The sequence below is a fragment of the Narcine bancroftii genome, chromosome 4 (assembly GCF_036971445.1).
Source record: "Narcine bancroftii isolate sNarBan1 chromosome 4, sNarBan1.hap1, whole genome shotgun sequence".
Taxonomy (NCBI): domain Eukaryota; kingdom Metazoa; phylum Chordata; class Chondrichthyes; order Torpediniformes; family Narcinidae; genus Narcine; species Narcine bancroftii.
The window spans coordinates 83,226,372-83,232,371 of NC_091472.1; the positions used below are offsets into that span (position 1 = coordinate 83,226,372).

At 46.4% G+C, this 6,000-nt stretch overlaps 1 long non-coding RNA gene across 1 annotated transcript in view; it reads right to left on the reverse strand.

The window, feature by feature from the left end:
• Positions 1-5,647, reverse strand: part of LOC138760760 (uncharacterized) — a 98,607-nt gene extending 92,960 nt beyond the window's left edge. The window contains exon 1 of the long non-coding RNA XR_011355853.1: positions 5,326-5,647. This is a non-coding gene — a long non-coding RNA (uncharacterized lncRNA). The remainder of the gene's footprint in view (positions 1-5,325) is intronic.
• Positions 5,648-6,000: the final 353 nt, after the last annotated feature.

A 6,000-nucleotide genomic window follows, 5' to 3' on the forward strand; every position in this document is an offset into this window, starting at 1 on the left:
TTGGAGGATGAAGCATCGTCCAATGGGTTTGGAGGCACTTGCTCAAATTTGAGCAGACGTTTCTATACACCTCAGAATTTATTTTGCTACTTCCTTCAGCAGATACATCATCAATGAAGATAAGTGCGCCAGTACCTGTGGCAGCCATACATGCCAAGGCCATAACACCTCAACTATGTTTCACAAACTAGAGATTGTGTGCTTCAGATCTTGAGCAGTTCCTTTACAGCTTCACACTTTGCTCTTGGCATCACTATAATACAGGTTCATTTTGGTCTCATCTGTCCACAAGACCTTTTTCCAGAATTCTGCAGGCTCTTATATACTTTTTGGCAACTAATCTGGCCATGCTGTTTCTGTAACTAACCAGTGGTCTGCATTTTGCAGTGTAGCCTGTGTTTCTATTAATGAGGGCTTCTGCAGACATTAGTCATTGACACATCCACACCTGCCTCCTGAAGAGTGTTTCTGAGTTCTATTGTTCTATGATTTACTGGAAAGAAATTTTGGGATTTTTCTTCATCATGATGAGAATTCTTCTGTCATCAATGGTGGTGGTCTTCTTTGGCCAACTAGTTCCTTCACAATTACTGATCTCACCAGTACGCTCTTTCTTCTTAATGATGTTCCAAATAATTGATTTTGGTAATCCGAGGGTCTCTTACTATTTTATTCTTGTTATCAGCCTCTTAATGTGGCAACTACAGACTCCAAAGTGATCTAACGCTTAGAAACAAGCTGAGCTCTCTTATACCTGCACTAATGAAGCAATTAAACATAATTCAGTAATCACAAACTCCTGTGAAGCCAAATGTATAAAAAGTGCTGTAATTTCTACATGGTCAAACCAAAATGTATACAAATAACCTTGAATAAAATCTGGAATGTGCACTTTAATTACATATGAATGGTTTGATTGCAAATGTTAAACTGTGGAGCACAGGGGCAAATAAAGGGGGGGAAAAAAGGCGTCTTTGCCCCAAACGTTATGGAGGGTGCTGTAGTTCATCAATTGACTTCTTCTGCCAACAGCTATAATCTTCTAAAATTAACACTGTAACCCATCATCTCTTGCTCTCTCATATACCCAGAGTGTTGGAGGAAGCCCATTACCTATTGCTATTCTGTTATGACTTCCAAGCCCCAGTTCCTAGAGGAATAAATTCCATCTCAACTGGAGATCTGAATCTCTTGGCCTCTGTGGTAAAGATGGTATAACAGAAATATTGGTCTCGCCTTGGTGAAACTGTTTAGAATGAAATGATATACCAGAAGCCAGGCAGGAAGTCATTGGAAATCGGCAGACCGTTTGAATGAGACAAGGAACCAATAGCCAGACAGCACATCTCCAGGGGTGGGGAGCAATTCTTGGCCCTGAAATGATGGGGGAAGTCGCATCCCTCCCACTTTGATGAGTAGACCAGTTGACAAGCATAACTCTAAGAGCAGAGATCTCTCTGCACGATTGAAACAGTACATTCTTGCAATGCTGCAACTGTGAATATTAACATTTTACATTTATTATCTTTTATGAACCTTGTGACACAGCATTTATACTTGCCTTTAGTGTATTTTACATACCCATGTACTGTAGCCGCACCATGAATTTCATTGCAATTGAATATCGCACTTATGCTCCTGATCCAAAACCCCCCCAAATTTGATCAACAAACTCCAAGATACCCCACTATGTAATGTATTCTGAATTTCTTCACCTCCAGACCCAAATCTGTGCAGATCGGCACAAACATCTCCTCCACAATCTCCCTGAGCACCAAAGCACCACAGGGCTGCATATTTAACCCACTGCTCTACTGGCTCCGACAACAACAACAACATTTACAAATCTGTTGATGATACCACAGACGTGGGCTGTATAAAAAGGGGCAGTGAGTCATAACACAGGAGGGAAAGAGAAAACTTGGCTGAAAGGCACACAGATCAGAATTTATTGTCATGAACATGTATTACAGATTCATTGTTTTGCAGCAATATTACAAGTGCCAAAATTTCTCTAAATTGCATTTTTTTTAAATAAAATTCCAGCAAAAGAAGAAAAAAGGTGAGATACAGTGTTGATCATAAATCTGAAGGCAGAAAGGAAGAAGCCTCTTTTTTTTGTACTGTTGATTGTTAGTCTTCAGGCTCCTGTACCTTTATCCTGATGACAGCATTGAGAAGAGGGGATGGCCTAGATGGTAGGGTCCTTGAGGACAGAAGCTGCTTTCTTGAGAAACCACCTCTTGGTGATGTCTTTAATGGAGTGAAGACTAATGCCCATGTTGGCATTGATAGAGTTCACAACTCTCTGTAGACTTCTCCTGTCCGGTGCTTTGGCATCTCCATATCAGACAGTGATGCAACCTGTCAAAATGCTTTCCACAGTCCGCCTGTAGAAATTTGCAAGTCTTCATTGACATACCAAATCTCCTCAAACTCTGAACACTGGTGAGCCTTCTTCATGATTGCATCGACATTGAGGCCCAAGGATAGGTCTTTAGAAATGTTGACATGCAGGAATCTGAAGTTCTTTATCCTTTCCACTGTTGACCTCTTGATAAGGACTGGTTTATGTTCTCCTGGTTTCCCCTTCCTGAAGTCCACAATCAGTTCCATAGTTTTGTCATTATTGACTGCAAAGTTGTTATTGAGACACCACTCAACTAGCTGATCTATCTCCCTCCCGTACACTTGCTCATTGCTGTCTGTGATCCTAACAACGACAGTGGTGTTATTGGCAAATTTGTAGATCATATTTGAATTGTGTCTAGCCATGCAGTCATGGCTATAAATAAATTAGAGCAGTGGGCAAAGCACGGATCCTTGAGGTGCACTTGTGTTGATTATCAGTGAGCAAGAGACGTTTGTTACCATTCGCACTGACTGTAGTCTTCTGATGAGGAAGTCAAGGATTCGGTTCCAGAGGGAAGTGCAGAGGTCCAGGCTTTGAAGCTTGCCGGCCAGCTCTGAGGGGATAATGGTGCTGAAAGCAGTCTGCTGCACATGTTACTGTTATCTAGGTGATCCAGGGCCGAGTGGAGAGCCAGTGAGGTTGCACCTGCTGTGGAATGATTGTGGTGGTAGGTGAATTGCAGTGGCTCCAGGTCTGTGTATTAGACAAGAGTTAATTCTGGCCATGACCAATCTCAAAACAGTTCACAGTAGATGTGAGTAATAATGGGCAGTCGTCGTTGAGGCAGCTCACTCCGCTCTTCTTGGGCACCTGGATGATTGATGCCCTTTTGATGCAGGTGGGAACCTCTGACTGCAGCAGTGAGAGATTGAAAATATCTGTGAACACTCTGGCTAGTTGGTTGGCACAGGTTTTCTTCAGGACATAACGCTATGCAAGGTTTAAACCCCTTGAAAGATGTTCTGATGTTAGCTTCACTAACAACAACCTCCCACTCAATGGCAACAAAACTAAGGAGCTGATTGTGGACTTTAGGAAGGGAAAACCAGATGTGTGCAATCAAGTGATCAGAGTTGGAGAGGATACTGCAGGCCGACACAGCAAATAGTTGTCAAACACAATGATTGGGCAAATAGCATGCAGGATGAGATGACCACTCCCACAGGCTGCAGGAATAGCAGTCGAATCTGCCAATCATGGCCAGCAGGCGGTCCAATCCAGGCCCGTGCATCTGGGACAACTAATCGGCAGCTGGCTTCCATCAAGCCACGCCCCGGTGGTGACAAGCCAGCTGCCTATGAAAGGCAAAGCTGCAGCCCAATAAAGTCAGGGTCGATTACACTCCCTCGGTGTATGATTCTTCTTCCTACCTTGAGCTATAACCATAGCAACCCCGCTACAGAGGTGACCGCGACTAGTCCAAACAGTGTTTTGGACCCAACGATGGAGGAACAACCTACAATAAACACCATAGCTTTGAAATTGCCGGGCTTCAGGACATTGCAACCATGGATGTGGTTCTAGCAGACTGAGGCACAGTTCGCCATTTACCGGATCTCTGCAGACATCATGTGCTACTACTGTGGTCAGTGCCCTCAATCAAGATACTGTATCCTGCATCATCGACTTCCTCCAGCAGCCCCCAGAGCAAGGGAAGTATGTGGCCATCAAGGAGCTATTAACCTGCTCTTTCAGGCTCTCGAAACGTGAGCGCATGTCCCAACTGCTGCACATCAACAGTTTGGGGGACAGGACCCCTTCTGCCCTCATAAGCAACATGCTCACTTTCAATGAAGGCCACACCTCTTGCCCGCTTTTCCAGCAGATAGTTCTGGAGCGACTACCTGAAGAGGTCCGGCTGGTCATCGCAGAGGACCACCCCAGGAGGGTCGCTGCCCAAACAGATGTGCTATGAGCAGTGAAGAGAAACACCTGCGCTTCGTTTGAACAGATGACGGCACCTTGTCAGCAACATCCAGCCAGGAAGCCTGCCAACCGACCCTATTAACATACCCCACCAATGGGAAGTACTGTTTCTATCATCAACGGTGGGCTATCAAAGCCTGTCAATGCCACTCCAGGGAAACGCCAAGGCTGGCTGTCATTGATGGCTGCGATGACTGGTCAACTATATAGCCTTCACTACATCCAAGTCTCCCTGTTGGGCCGATGTTTCTTGGTGGACACCAAGGCACATACAACATTCTTCCCCTGTCCAGACTAGAAGCCAGCAGCAAGGAGGGCTGAGAGATTCGAGCAACATTCGGACATTTGGCACCCGTACAATTCCGTTCCGCTTTGGGGACAGACAACGGCCTTGACGCATCATCAAGCACAATGGCCCCACCTGCGTGTTGGACATTGGTGGCAGGGAGGAGACCTTTATGCTTGACCTGCTGAAACCGGCCCATTTTGATGTTAAGCAGCCTGTTACTCACCCGACTCCAAGGCGCAGGGGTCGGCCACCAAAAGACAGTGTCCCGATCGCCGTTCTTGGGAGCGGGGGCGTGAGTTCATGTAGCAGCCTGCAGAGCGGGCCGACACAGCAGACGGTTGTCAAACACGACGATCGGGCAGACAGCATGCGGGATGAGATCCCGGCTCCCATAAGCCGCAGGAATAGCAGTTGAATCATCCAATCACAGCCAGTGGATCACTGGGGGTCCACTGGGGGTCCAATCGGCTCATCCAAGACAACCAATCGGCAGCCAGCCTTGCTCAAGCCATGCCCCGGTGGTGATATGGCTGGCTGCCTATAAAAGGCAGAGCTGCAGCCCAGTAAAGTCAGTGTTGATTACACTCCCTTGTGCGAGTCTTCTTTCTACCTTGAGCTCTAACCTGAGCAATAACCGTAGCGACTCGGCTACAATGAGTAAATTTAAATTTCTAGTCATTCTCTCGGAAGGCCTTACCTGGACCCAACATACTAATGTCATAATGAAGAAAGCATGTCAGCACCTCCAAGTACAGTTTATACTACAGATGAATAGAAATTCTGCCTGGCACACAGGAAAAAGAATCTCAGGGTTGTACGTGATGTCATGCATGTTCTCCCACAATAAACTTGAACTTGTGGTGGTGTGAGCAGTGGAAGAAACACAACCACCACATTGAAGGTCGTTAACAACTGTTTTGATTCAGATTTTTAAGGGCATCTTTAAGGGCAGCATGAGCTCAGTCACCTGGTGCATTGTGACATCATAATCGCTGCCCAGGGTGTGCGCTGGAAGGGATGCTGGAGTCAGAGAGAAACATCTGATGACACCATTTCCTTATGGCTGCCCCACCACATGGTGATACAAGCGGAGCTGGTTTACCATGAGGATGTGCATCACCACACAACCCCTCCCCCCAGAAATGGCTATGCGTCCTGTCGCTTTGGCGCGGCCGTCTGCACTGGTTGTGATAAGTCCAGATGAGTCGCCTTCAGGCGGTCCACCGTAAAAAGTTCCTCTCTCCCCCCACCCAATGTCCAAGGTGAAGGTTCCGCCGGACCGGTGTAAGACTTTGTATAGCCCCTCGTACGGTCGCTGTAGCGGTGCACCTTGTAGTCCCCTCCGCACGAAAATGAACTGGGCCAAGTCAAG